The sequence below is a fragment of the Anopheles funestus genome, chromosome X, assembly GCF_943734845.2.
Source record: "Anopheles funestus chromosome X, idAnoFuneDA-416_04, whole genome shotgun sequence".
NCBI classification, from domain to species: domain Eukaryota; kingdom Metazoa; phylum Arthropoda; class Insecta; order Diptera; family Culicidae; genus Anopheles; species Anopheles funestus.
Window position 1 is genome coordinate 10,264,138 of NC_064597.1, and position 14,770 is coordinate 10,278,907.

The 14,770-nt window shown below is 40.1% G+C and overlaps 1 protein-coding gene across 1 annotated transcript in view; it reads left to right on the top strand.

Annotated features, from left to right (window-relative positions):
- Positions 1–6,966: 6,966 nt before the first annotated feature.
- The window catches only part of LOC125763279 (cadherin-86C), a 145,559-nt gene continuing 137,755 nt past the window's right edge, over positions 6,967–14,770 (top strand). The window contains exon 1 of the mRNA XM_049426213.1: positions 6,967–7,987. The gene's annotated coding sequence lies outside the window, so the exon portion shown is untranslated. The remainder of the gene's footprint in view (positions 7,988–14,770) is intronic.

The window sequence follows — 14,770 nt, forward strand, 5'->3', positions numbered from 1 at the left end:
CAATCGTACCGCGCGCCAGTTGCGATTTGTAGCTCCGCAAGGCTCATAAAAACCGATGCTTAAAGTGTGAGCTTTACGTTTTATTGGCGCTCATACCGTACCGGGCTGGATGCTGCCCGGAGGCGTGCAAACCGATGGCCCGATGTTTTGCGGGTTTTTGCGGGTAGAGAATATGGTCCGCTTCTCGGGTGGTCTTTTCCGGTGGAGGTCATCGAGTTTGTCGCTTTACGAGCCAGCTCACCCGGGTTCACCGTTCTTAGTTTGCTGTCCGCGCTGGTCAATATATGCAGTGGCAATTGCTGCAGCGAATGCGACTCGCATCGAAGGCGCCAATAAATGTAGAATTGTATCGCATTGGTATATTGGTGCAGTCTACGTGCCGAGTATGAGTAATCTCATTTGAATGAGCTTTTCATAAATGTTTAGACATTCAAGAAACTTCAGAAAAAATCATTACTTAAAAAAAGATCAAAAAGATCTGGAAGTAGCCATTGACAAGCGTTACTTAAAATTTTCAATAAATAAATAAATTAAAAAAAAAAACAAAATGAAAAATATAAAAGACATAAGAAAAGAATACAAAAAAAGAAAAAAAGAAAAAGAATGAAATTAATATTAAAAACATAAAACAACAAAAAAGAAAAAAATACACATAAAACAGTGTAAAGAAAATAAAACCTATAAAAGAAAGCATTAAACGAAAAGTCAAATAAAAGATCAATGTGGTTACATGTTCTTAAGCCAATACCCGTATGTTAAACAGTAAAAGATAAACAAAATTTAAATAAAAAGAAAAGGCCTCCCCAGACTCAAACGGAAGCCGCTCGGCCGTAACGCACGTGCTAGTAACGCTCAGCTCTTTCGATATTAGCGAACGCGTGTGACATTGTTTAGCGCGGGCAAACTTGCACATCCATTAGCAGATCCTTCCAACACACACACACATAAGCAAGGAAAAACGGAAGCAATCTAAATATTAGCGTTAAAATGCAACCGAACCGAATGGTACAAAAAGTCACCCATTAGCGCCATCCCGCGTGTGATACAAATGCATATACAGGAGCGGATGAAATGGTGCGCAAATGGGTGAAAATAGACAAATAGAAACTAAAATGGCAAAGTTGATGCAAATTTATAAAAGAAATGAAGAAAAGCCTACAATTCTAGTAAATACATCGCTTTGTTTGGTGCGAAATGGTTTTTTTGTGCTTTTGTTTATTAAAGCAGAAGAAATAGGAGAAGAAAAGCGAAAGAAAACAAAACACATGTGTGTATGCAATGCATAATGCATTTCTTTATTGCTTTTTTGTTGCTTTTGCTATTTGTCGTTCTTTCTACGTGTTTGCTACCCCATTTGCCTCCTGCCCGCAAAAGACCGAGACATGCGTCTCGCGTTCGGTGCGTGGTTGCGTTAGTGGGCTGTCTTGCAAGACGCATGCAAGAATGCAATTTGCTTCAGCGCAAAACAGCGGGCCACTTTTCGCCAATACCATCACAAAACCCCGTTTTTTGCATTTTTGCATTTTGACAGCTAAACCCTCCTTCCCTTTCAACGGATCCTGGAGGAGGGGGGAGGGAGGGGGGGGGGTGTTTCTCTTCTTCCCCATTGCTCCGTTTGCACGCCGAACACCGAAGATACAGCGAGACATACGATCGTGAGCCGCTTTTCGTGCACAGCGTCTCGTAACGTCATTCGCGCATTTCCGTTCCAAGGATGGAGTTTGAGCCGTGGGGGGGGGTGTGGGGGGGGGTGAAAAGGGGGGGAAGGGGCGCGCATCGTCCAGACGTCACACGTGTGCGCACGGGCAATGCATTGACCTCTGCAATGGCGATTCCCAGTACCGGGCGCAATATGGCGCTGGGCTGTTTTGTTGAGGACTTTTGCCTTGTTTTGTCTCTTTTGCGTTTGAACTTGCGAGAAAAATTGCAACACAGCCCTAGACGACTAGACAAAATTTTTAAAAACTAGTATTAATTTTTATAAATTATTTAAACTCATTGTAAATAAAATATATTTTTTTTAAATATCTACTTTAAATTAAATTGAATATATTGGAACAATATTTATGACCATATTTATCTTTTAAATCAGTTCTAAACAGCTGCTCCTGTAGGCTATAACGGTTTGCAATAGAAGTGAATCGGAAGCTCTTTTACCCTTTTTAAGTATCCTCTTTCCATCCAACCAATCCAACATGCCCGGTAGGGGTCAACAGTTTTCCTCATTTGTCCGTTTCAATTCATCCGAAATACATGGCTTTACACGGAGGGGGGAAAGGGATTTACGGGGGTCGCATCCGGCAGCATCCAAAAAAAAATGGCACCGCTAGACCGTTGTTGTTCTGTTTTACCGCGCTTTGTTCCACCCCAGCATTGATTTCTGGAATGGAACCCACCCGGTAAGCACTCGGTACCGTTTCGATCTTTGGGCTCCCAACCCACAAACCATTTAACCTTTCTCCCTCTCACACACACACACACACACACACACACACACACATCGTTTCTAGATTGCTTTTATCACCCACGTCGACGTAAAGCGGAGGGACCGAGCCTCGCAGATGACGCGTCTTCTCATGGGCCCCCCCCCCCTTCACCCCCGAAAAAAAACCGATTCCGATCAATCGATCGATCGCAAAACAGTAAAGGAAGGCTCGCGCGCTCTGTCATTAGTTAGTGTATCTTATATTTTGATTCCGTTCCGTTAGCGGTTGGTCTCACGCTTTCTGTTCGCTACTTTCCGGGGTCCGCCATTGCCCGGTTAGAACGCATGTGGACGCGTGTGTTCTCTTCTTTTTTTCTTTGCTTTTTCCTTACTCCAAAAAGCGAAGAAAGAAATGGGAAAAAACGGCAAAGGTTATCCAGCGTTCTTATGCAAAATCTCACCGTTTGCTGCAATCTGGGAAAGAATGAAGGGAAAGGGTTGATGTGATGTGGTAACACCCGAGCAGGGAAAAGGCCCGTTTGATTTCCGATACACACAGGCCACACAGGGCAGATGACAGCATCGATAGGAAGCAAAAAGGAGGGTGTTGAAAATTTGTCAAAAGCATCATCGGAACATGGATTTAAAAGGTAAAGAAAACAACAAAAAAGAAAAAAAACACCGTGGGACACCCGTGTTCCAAATTAGAGCAAGGAAATGTTAGACGAATGCTTTTCCCATTCATTCTCTCTCTTTCTCTTTCTTTCTCTCTCTCTCTACCTCACTCCTTCCCTTCCTCCCCCTCAAACACTAAGAAAAAAATCAATAAAACAACACGCAAAGCGTAATTATGCGTTAATATTTCGTTTAAAATCAAAAGACTTCAACAAAAGCGACGAACCCCTTTCCATGCGGTGGGATTCTTCTTTTTTTTTTTTAAATACGGAAGATTGTACGGAAACGGCAAAGCAGAAGCAAAAACCGAAATGAAACGGGTGTTTCGTACGATATGTATATGTTTTAAGTATCTCGTCCGTTCGATCGATTCGCTAAAAGCCAACGCTACTGGATTTACGCTCCGGCCACATCGTATGCCTTTAATCCTCCCTTCCAGCAGCGGCACCGTGCATTCACAACCGTGGTTGCAGTTTCGCAGTACCTCAGCCATCGGGAATTTATGATTTTCCCTCCAAAAAAAAAACGTATGTGGCCCCGATAACCGGAAACCGATCTTAGTGCCCGTTAGTCGTTCTTCGGCATCATTCAGAACGGGGATTTTCAAACTTTTTTTTTTGGGGGGGAGAAAGAATAATGGTACTTCCTGCTGCTTGTTTTACAACCTTGCGTTGCGAAAAAACCATTTGAAAAGGTGGGTAATGAACGGGATTTTGGTGCAACAAGGATGCGTCCAACATTTATTTGACTTTTCTGCTTATGTACTGCAGCAAAACAGGACACAACCGAGGGTGCAACCAACACTAGACACGCGGGGTTGATTGGACCGATCTGCAAACATAATGGAATCGTATCCACTGTACGATGAAGGACAATTTGCGTGAGTTTTGTTCACAGGTTGCTTTGCACTTTGTGTTTTATTTTTATTTTTTTCGTTTCTTTCCGTACGGCTGCCTGAGAATGGTTTCAATTATTCTGTCAGCTGCTGCGTTGGTCGGTGTCATCATTTATACCGGAACGCGATGATAAATGTTTTGTGTGAATTTGTTCAATTTTACCGATATCCTGCGGTGCTGGATGGAAATGGGTTTTTTGTAAAATTTATAACATAATCTCACGTTTTTAATAAACAATTAAAATTAATGCGAATTTTTACTGCTTTTGCATCTACTTTTTAACAAGCTTTTTTTCTTAATGAATATGTAGTTTTTATTAAATAATATATTAAATGAAAAGAATTACTAATAATAGAAGATTATATTTAAAAGACATGCATCACTGCTGTAGAGTTGTTTAACCTCAAAAAATAAATAAAAAATAAATAAAAAAGTTGTAAAAAAATAAATAAAAATATAAATAAAAAAACCTCAATAAATAATAAATAATAATAAAAAAAATTTATAACCATAAAAAATAATGTGCTTATTGAATCTTTTGAAAAGAATGATTCATATGAATCTTCAGTGAAGAGTCATTCGAATCATGAACCGACTCCCAAAATACTAATTAATCTTCTTAATTTCGAATTAATCCTCAAATATTCATGAATCCCTAATGATTCGCTGGCCACAACGTGTAATTAAAAGGGCTGAAGAGAGGGCGAGGGGGAGAGGGGAGGGAGAGAGGTGGGAGGTTGGGGAGTTCCGAATCTCTAAGGATTCATGAATCTTCAGATTAGAGATTCAGAGTGATTCATTCAGTTTAAAGATTCGTTCAGATTCACCCAACACTAGATCCGGTAGTTCTCTTCAGTAAAGTGTAAAAATCTTTAGTAGTGTTAGGTGAATCTGATTCAGATTCATGAATCTGAATGAATCTTTGAACTGAATTAACGACTCTGAATGTTTATTGGGAATATTCATGAATCCACTTTGAATTATAAATCCTAAGAGTTTCGGGATAGGGCGATCATTTATGGTGGTCTCTCAACTCCCCGGTCAGTGCTTTTGGAATTGGAGGAACCTTCCCCCTTCCTCAGCACTTTTTATGTTAATCAGTTGGCAAGAAATACTATAAGATTCATGAATCTTTCAAAAAAGGACTTCAATTTATGACAATTTAAAAACATTTTGGGAGCCGGCTCATGATTTGAATGACTCTTCACTGAAGATTCAAATGAATGACTCTTTTCAAAAGATTCCATAAGCAAAATACTAATCTTTAGTGTATCATTAGACATTAATTTAAAAGGTAAGTGAAATGAACTCTACAAAAAAAAACAACAAATTATCAACTAGTAAACAAAATTCGACCAAACCCGCCCATCAATTTCCTTAGTGCATTCCCTTATTCGAGCTGAAAGCTACATCTTGCTGAAACTGTTTGGTAAAACAGCACATTGTGTCGCGGGTTGTAGCAGTTTTCCTTCAACTACGGTACCGCACCGCGGGTTCATGTTCGGGGTTAAAGCTTCGCTCCTTCAGCCGTCATTGTTGGCTGGTTATCTTGATGGTTTTGCAGCAAACGGTAACGGATTCCCTTCCTTCTTCGCTTGGGGAAAGGGTGGTGATGAGGGGAAGGAGAGAGAGAGTTCATCGGTTCAATCGTGATGAATTTTAGGTCCCAAGGTTGGAGGAAAAATGGAGCTCGGAGAGATTGGATTAGAACTGTGCTTGCAACGATGAACCGATGAGAAGCACCGCTGGAACGCACGGACATGGCAGAGAGGGGAGCGGGGGGGGGGGGGGGGGAAGGGGACCGCCAAACGGGAAACGGGAAGCAAACAGGGCAGAGGGTCACGAGTGGGTCATGTTGTTGGCCGATCGGGTTTTATAAGGTCTCGCTCGCACGTTTCCACCGTGTAGATTATGCTGCGAGATCGGTTTTGGGAGCTGGGTTCGGAGTTAAGGGACTTGTCAACTCCCTTTTTTACTTTTTTTTTGTTTTGGCTGTACAAAGCAGGAAACGGGAAACGACAACGAAGATGACGAGCCCGAAAGCAGATAAAAATCGCCATTAGATAGAAGCGTCGTGTTTCATACCGGCTTACAGATGACATTGGTAAGACATTCCGGTTGGGGGGTTTTTGTTTTGGCAAGTTTTCTTTGAAGTTTTAAGCGCTATATATTTTTATCCGTTTTTTTAATGTTTTTAAAAAATGCTTTAATATAGCAAGAAGTTATAAAAGTATTAGAAATGAATTTAAATAAAATATTTATACCTCCTGGGTGTGTTTTACAAATGTTAGCCTCAAAAAGATTTGTGAAATGAAGAAATAAAACTTCAATTGCTTCACATTCATCTCCACGATGTGTGTGTGTCTGCGAAGTAAGCAGAAAACGTAAACGACACAGGAAATGAAGGGCCCAGTTGTGTGCCTTTTTTTTGTTTTTTTTTTTGGCCGCGTACTTCGCTCCCGCACGAACGCGAACTTGAGCGCGATCGCGATGCACGGCTGTGATTTATTTTTGCACTCCTGCAAAAATGCTCTTACCCGTGTGCGCGAGATTGCAGTTTCGTCCTTACGTCGCTCGCGGATGCATTTCGTGTTGTGCTGATCGAGAGCTACTTCGCGTAAAGCAAGAAGAAAGAAGATAAAACATTTACGCAGTGTCGTACGACAAAGAGAGAGAGAGAAAGAGAGAGCGCGATGCGTGCAGCATCACACGATTGATCGTGAGCGGGTTTTGGTTTACTCTTAAGTACGAGAAGAGAATTTTTTACCTTGGGGCTCTTAAGCCAGAAAGAGAGAGAGCGAGAAAGAGAGAGAGAGTGGTTGTGTGGGCGCGCAGATTCTCACCGATCAAGCGCTGCTGAGCGCGTACGCGCGTACGATCGTGCTTGCGGATGATGTTGCGCTCTCTTTCACACGTTTGCTTTACCCGAACTCCCCCCCCAGCGGATGGAGAAGGTTTGGGGCTTCAGCCGAACAGACACCGAAACCATTACCATTCGGCCGCTCGCAGACAGTGGATGCGCGTCCTCGGTTGTGTACTTTTCCTTTTTGCCGTGTGCGGGCCACTTGGGTGTGTGTTGTGTTTCTGTGACACCAGCGTATTGTTAGAACGTCGCGCGTCAACGACCTGTTTTTTTTCCTTTTCGGGTTTTTGTTCTATGACAGAAAGACCGGCACCTGTGTGGGTGTGTGAGTGTGTGATTTCCGGTGTGCCAACATTTCATAAGCTGCAAAAAAAAAAACAGCGTGGAATTCGTGCGTGCTTTAGAAAGGTTCAACAACGAGTACGAGCGTCACCAAGAAAATAGCGTCGGTACGTGTTTGTGTGTTCCTTGTTCCCTTGCTGCATCGCAAAAGATAGTTCGATTTTATTACAGTTTGCGAAACACAAGTGTGCAACAAATTGGTGACTAAAGTTTTGGTTTTGTTTTTGTTTGCGGTCTCCCCCCACCCCCCATTCCCGCCGCCAATAATTCCCAAGTGCCAAAAACCTGGAGCCCCGTGAAGCAGTGCGTGTTTTTTTGCGTGTGTGTGCGAGTGCGGTGTACTTTTCTGTTGGTAGTTAGTCCGGTTAAACAGCATTCAATCGATCCAATCCGGGCAGTAGCCGGTGCGACAGCATTTCGAAAATCCGAAATTTATTCCCCATAAAACACGTCTGCTCGTCACTCGTCCCTGTGGTGGCGTATGTCACCATTATTGTGTGGTGCGTGTTACAGTCAGAATCAGAACAACCAACACATACGCAACACTCATCGAAGCGCTGGTCCTTACCCGATCAACCCAACACTGTGCGTGGGCCAGTTAAGCCAAAACAAAAAGAAAACAAAGATTTGCAACACACACATACATACGGTGTACGGTTTGACGGCGAGGTGTAGTAGATGATGCGTGGGTGGGCGTTACGCCGTTACGCTGTATTATGCTGTACGTAACCTAGCACACGACATCGACAATAAATAGGACCACGCATCGCAACCATCAAGCACAAGGTAAGCTAAGCTAAAAAAAAAAGAAAAAAAAGGGATGATTTGCTTCATGGGAACAACAACCGTAGGTATACCGTACACGCGGAAAGTGATTACTCAATTAGGACGCACAGCTTTTGCACAGTGAAACGAAACAAAAATCCACCACTGCAATCCGCCGTTTTTTCGAACGTGTCACACCGCCTTCCGTACGGCAGAAGAACAACTGTCAAACCTAAGGCGAATCCAGCGGTGTCCGTGTGCGTGCCCGAAGGGCTTGAATTGTCCCGTCTCTGTGCTGCCCTTATGCTTTTTTTTCTTCTGTAGCTTGAAATGCGTGCCAAAAGCTCATAAACCGGTGCCGATGAGGTTTCGATTTCCACCAACGCCACTTTTGCACACGTCGCGCTTTGTAAGTGATGCGATTTTGTATTACAGTAAATAGGACCACATTCGCAACCAAATCAAAACTAGGCGTTGTCACTCTTCCGCCTGTTTTCTGTTTCCCCTCCCGGGGGGTGGGGAATCGATTCATAAAGTAATTAATGTGTTTGAACGATTTGTGGTAGTTTTTTTTCTCTCTCTTAGAAGTATTAATTTATTCTTAATACACTAGAGCTGCCAAGCGTTTTAAGCGTTTTTCACTTGTGTTTAGTTTTTAAACAATTTAAAGCAGTTGGAGTATTATTTTCTTGTTTATTTTAGGTCTTACTTTATGTAAAACTCATGTTTCAACTACTTTAGGATTGTTTAACTCCAAAAAATATTGTAGCGAAAATGAAGCGTTTCGGTCATAATGAGTGATCTGGTCAATCTAGTGTTAATATAAAAAAATAATCTAAAACTGATTATTGTTGTGAGGAAAATTTTCTATAAAAAAGAAATTATGAAAAAAGAAAGGAAAAATACAAAAAAAGGATTAGAAATAAATTTTAAAAATAATTAATTCAATGCACAAGCATTTTCCTACGACCCGAAGGGGGTGCATTCTTCACCACCAACAATTAACACGAGCGTAAAAATTGTAAACAAACACTCGCTCTCACCATTCTAATGCTGCCGGGTTTTTTTCCTCTGGTTGGCGGTGGTGGCATTTTTCCGCGGTTTCTGTTTTTCCTCTTTCTTCCAATTGTTGTTTATATACGGTTGCATCCACGGTTCGTCACGTGCCAAACGCTCGTTGAAGCACAAGTGAAAACAAAGCAGATGGGATATGGTGCTGGGGAAACGCAAGCACCAATAAACACTTCATCATCAGCTGGAATGGGTTTTTTTTGCTGGTGTTTCGGTGTACGGTATCGATTGTGCTGAAAACCGGCGGTTTGAAGAATCAATCGAATTCATTTGTTTCGGTTTACTGGAACTTGGCTGCTTTGTGTTAGAATCAGAAACAGCGGATTAACACGTTTAGACGCTTTTGTTCGTCTCCTTTGCGCCAGATTGCAGAAAAAAATAGTTTCAATTTTTTTTCTTTATTCTTCATAACGTGAAAAATGACAAGTTTGTTTAAATCTTTCTCACAAATTTAATGTTTTTGTGCTTCTTTTTTTCTATCAGAAAAAAAATTATATTAAATCTGATGTATATTTTTGTTTTGTTACCAAGTGTGATTATTTTACTTCGAATTTTTTTATCTCTTTTTTTTGTTTTAAGTCTTTTTCATGTTATTTATCAAACGTTTATTTAATGCTGGATCATTTTTATTATTTTATTATTTTTTTGTATCTTTTTTATTTTTATTTTTTTCTCTTATTCGTAATAGTTATATAGTTTCTTTTTAATATTAATTTTTATATACTTTATTAGTTTATAATGTAGAATTACTATGATTCGCTGTATTCGTTTTTCGGAGTTAAAATTAATTTAATAGCTTAGAATAATTTATTTCAATAATGAAGAGTTACCTCTCTGGATAGATTGTCAACTAAAAAAAACAAAAACAAAAACATCGTAGTACCATTTACCTCTAGCAGAAGTTATTCTTCGATATTTTTAAAATGCTATTAAACTGAGAAACAAAACACTTCCAAAGCACATCAGCATGATTGTGGATGTCTCCCACGGGTAGAATCCTTAGTAATGCAGCAAGGGTGAACCGTTAGTGTAGCTAATTCTTCACCAGAATAAAGAAAAGTTTGGAACCTTCCATGTAATGCATTTTCACTAAACAGGAAGGTGCGGAAAACAATCCAATTTGGAGGTATGTATTTATCGTACGCAGCCTCCCGGTGTCCTTAGGATTAGCTTGTTATGGTGGCTTTAATTATAGCCTGGCGAAAAAAAAATGTTTCCAATTGGCTCCAGCTGAAGAAAATGTCATGCTGTATGTCGAACTTTGGCTGAAATTAATAAAACAAAAATAAACGGATGGGAAGAGGTAGTAGACTAAGACAAGCTTACATTTCCAATCACCTTCCAAACGGCCTTCCTGCCACCTTCACCTCGACCCTTTACACGTTCCCTTTTTTTACCACCTCCCCCTTCCCACCCCACCCTTCCTCTCCCATTACAAATCCCAAATCATTCGCGTTATGTCGTCAGCGTAACGGCGGTGTAAGGGCAGGCAAGCATAACGAGCATAACAAACCGTTTCTCCCTCCCCCCCCTCACTTCCTCCCCATGGGGCTTACCCTCCCACCCAAAAAACGCCCCCAATGGTTTCGCTTTGGGGCAAGTAAATCCGGTTTAAAGGTTTTAGCCGCACCTTTTGCTAGACTTTCCTTTCGCCCTTTTCCCCCCCTGCATCGGACCCCGGTCTAGGGACCTGGTGGGGCTGTTTTAAGACTGTTAGAGACTTTTTTTAAGGCGATTTGGTGACTTCAAGCCCTGCCTTTTGCTTTACGGCTGTAGGGTAAACGGTACGCCCTAAAGATAAGACACATGATGAAGGTTTTTGTTTTTGTGTGTTATCCATTTGCCATGAGTGGTTCGCTTCCGTTTCGAGCAGGGGGAAGGCGTGATGTTGAATTCAATTTTCCTGCTTGCCAGGGCTTCATAATGCACTCGATTGACTTTTTTCCGAACGGGATAATGTTTTTTGTTTGCTTTTCTGCAGAGTGTGCAGACGCCTGATGACGTTTCCCTTTCGCCCGATCGGATGTTCGATTTTTCTTGCTTTTTCCTTTCCGATTTGAAACAATTATCGTTTAGCTATTTACACCAAACAGGTGAATGTGTACCGAGTTTGGTTGCAAGAAGAGTGTTTTTTTCATATTTATTGTCTTCTATTGTGATAAAACGAGAAGAAAAAGAGATAAATAACATTTAATTAAATGGTAAAGAAATAATTTTAATTTATAATTAATAAAGTCAGATTCAAGATAAAGTACATTTAATTTTATATGGAAAATAGAATTTAATTATAAAAAAAGAATCATAAAACAAAAATAGAAAGGAAGAAAAATGAAAAAAAAAACATTAGCACTAGAACTACCGAACCAATCATTTTGACTGGAACGCTTCATTTTCATCGCATTATTTTTTGGCGTTAAACAATCCTAAGGTAGTTAAACCATGAACTTTAAAAATATATGCTATAGTACGATCTTCAATAAACAATAAAATATACTCCCAACTCTCTAAAATTGTTTACAAATTAACCACGAACGAAAAACGCTTGAAACGCTTCGTAGTTTTAGTGTTAAATTAACCAACTGCATAAAAACAAAAACCAAAATAAGTAAACCTGAATTAGTAAACTGTTACCTTCTTCCATTTCTGTCATTTTATTATCACACACATACAAGCACAGTTCTACCAATTCGTCACCGGGACATCATAATGGTCTTTAGTCCTTAGTTAAGGCGATGATTAATCAAACGTCTAATAGCTTAGATTTTATGCTTGAAATTGTTTGAACGTGATTGTGTTGTTCCGTTCCACCAGTGGGTACTCTCTCTCACTCTCTCTTTAATGTTTTGCTTCTTTATCCTTTTTTCTGTCAAATGGATTCACTTGGTAGTGAAGTTAATTCATCATTTGCTCTTTTTTACAACAAAAACGTGTTTATATGTGTAGGTGGGATTTTGGATTGCAAAAAAAACTTGAATGCTCAACGCGCGTCACCTTCTTTGCTGGTGCTCATAAATCACCACCAGCATTGGTTCATGTTGATCCGTGTAAATACGTTGGAAGTAGTCATAAAAAACACCATTTTTTCTGAAGGAGAGATAGATTTCAATGGTATGTTTGTGGGTGCGTAGGTGTTTTTTTTTGTATTTGTTTATCTCAAGCTTCACAGAGATATAAAATGAACGCCAGCTTAAGCACTGGGAGACGTGTGCAAAAATACAAGAATAAAAAAAAAAACAATTTATCAGCAGTGCTGCGTGCGTTATTGGGTTTGATACACGCTTCTGGGCGATTTCTTTTTTTTCCTACATTAATGCCACCGAACACTAGTTGGATAAAATGTGTTTGATTTGATGGTGATGACAGTTTAAAGGTTGCTAAAATTAATTTTAAAATTATCTGATAAACATTTTAAGAAATAATTTATTTTATTCAAAAAAAAAGTTTTATAATTTAAATATACAAAAGCCATACAACTGTCAAAACCTAAATTTAAAAAATACGAAAGTTTTAAAAGCTTAAAGCTCATAAGAATAGCTCAGACATCGGAATTGTAATTATTTAAAGATATATAAAATATTATCATTTCTTTATTGTTTTTGAACCTAAACAAAGCCTTGAAATACTAATACTAAGAATCATGCTGAAAAGTAGTTATACAGTGGAACGCCGATTATCCGTGCTCATCGGGTCTCGACCCCTGCCGGATAAGCGATTATCACGGATAATAGGCACAACTTTTATTATTGATCAATTTTAGTGTTAAGTGTATAATGAGTGGAGTTTTTTTTCTAAAGCTAAATGTTAATATTATTATTTGTACTTTGCAAATAAATCTGTTCTATTTGGTCGAACTTGAGCCAATTGTATTATTTCCTATTGAGGTTTTTATTTCTTGCCCTCACCAGTTTGCAGTTAATATGTCAATTCGCCTTTGGAACTGTCATTTCCGAGCTGCACGGATAATGGAACAGCCGGATAAAAGGTACCCGCTTAATCGGCGCTCCACTGTATTTGATTTTATTTTTTAAACAGAAAGCGTCTTTGATTATCGCCATTTTAGATCAACGTTTATATTGGAGTTGCAATTTTCGAAATGAAAAAAACGCTTAATGTTAATACATATTTGAAAAAAATGTTATTCTAACATTATTTTTTTTGAATTTGTGATTTTTTTGTAAATTTTTAACAAAACTAATACAAAAAAAAGCGATTCATTCATCCACTCGGTACAGCTAGTGTAAACACATGTGTCTATACCCTTGTTCGGCCGCAAGTTCATCGCACTCATTAGCTATTCATGCAGCCCCACCCGACGATGGGTGCATCATCGTCGAGCCAGGTTAAGAACCCATCGCCACTTTCGATCGCTTTCCGATCAGCGGTTACCGGTTAGGAAAAGATTAACTTCCCTCCGGCAGCAGCAGACCAAACAAAAAAACCAAAAAAAAAAGCAAAATCCCTCCCAAATATGGGCGCATTAGCAGGAAAGTTCTGGCCGGCCTTCGTGGTGGGTATGTATTAGAGGGAAGCTGCTGCTGCTGCTGCTGCTGGCAGGAAAAGCTGAGCGACTCTCATTCATCTTTTCCTTGCGGACATGTTCGGTTTTTCGAACCCGCTAGGGTTACCCACCTTCCACCCACTTTTATAGGTTGATCGTTTTCTGTATCGTTTTTCGGATTTTTTTTCTCTCCTCAACCAAAAAAAAAACAACTAACGTTCTCGAGGTTGAAGCGTATTTTCTTAAAGTTTTCGGTTATGGTTCTTTCGGTTTTCGGACCTTTTTTTTCTACCAATCACGCTAAATGCTGCCATAAGTAACTTCTTCCTTCCAATTAGATGCTGCTGATGAAGATGAAGAAGTTTCCTGTATTTCGACCCAACCCACCTCCTCCCCTACCCCCGCCCTTCCCCCCTTTGGCTCAAACGCTGCATCCCATCGATCTTGCCGTTCTTGACGATCTGTGTCGTTTTGCTTTTATGCTTCTCCAACGTAAGATGTTCGTCTTTCCCGTTTCCCCGCTCTTCCATGTGGTGTGGCGTGACTTTCTCAAGATGACGCCGGTTTTGTTGTGCAACGGATTTTTTAATTCTTCGCGTTGACCGTCTGCTTTGCGTTTTTAAAACCCGCGCCTCTGTGTGTCTGTGTTTTTTTTCCCCTCTTATTTATTATTTTCACTGGGTACGGTCAAGCGAAACGATAAGTGCCTGTTTGAGCGGTGAAGTGGCGAAGAATGAAGCGCAGAAAAGATCGATTTCATCTTGATGCGTCTTCTTGTTGTGTATGGATTTTTTCTCCCCCCCCCCCCCCATCTCATCACAATGTTTGGATGCTATTTTGAGTGGTCTCAACGATAGGATAGACGTTCTTAGAATAGTCGTTTTTTTCGGTATTCGTTACCTGAATGCGAAATGAATAACAACGCGTTCGGACGATGGAAATGGTCGCTGTGCCATTCTGAGAATTTAGTCATAAAAATAATTCGTGTTCGGTTGACTGATTTATTGATATTGCATTTCGCTACATACATTTTCATCTGTCACTGGAGAAGAATTCAATCGAGGGGGTTTTGTTTTATAGGACGGTTCCCATACATTGAGTAGATTTTTTTCGGGTTTTGTTTTCTCGTAGGTTTAAACATTTAGTAATCATAAATTAACGTATTGAATCGTTTGATAAATCTGGTCAAATAGTGGAGTTTGTATCGGAAGATTCAACAATATCCACAAAGGAAC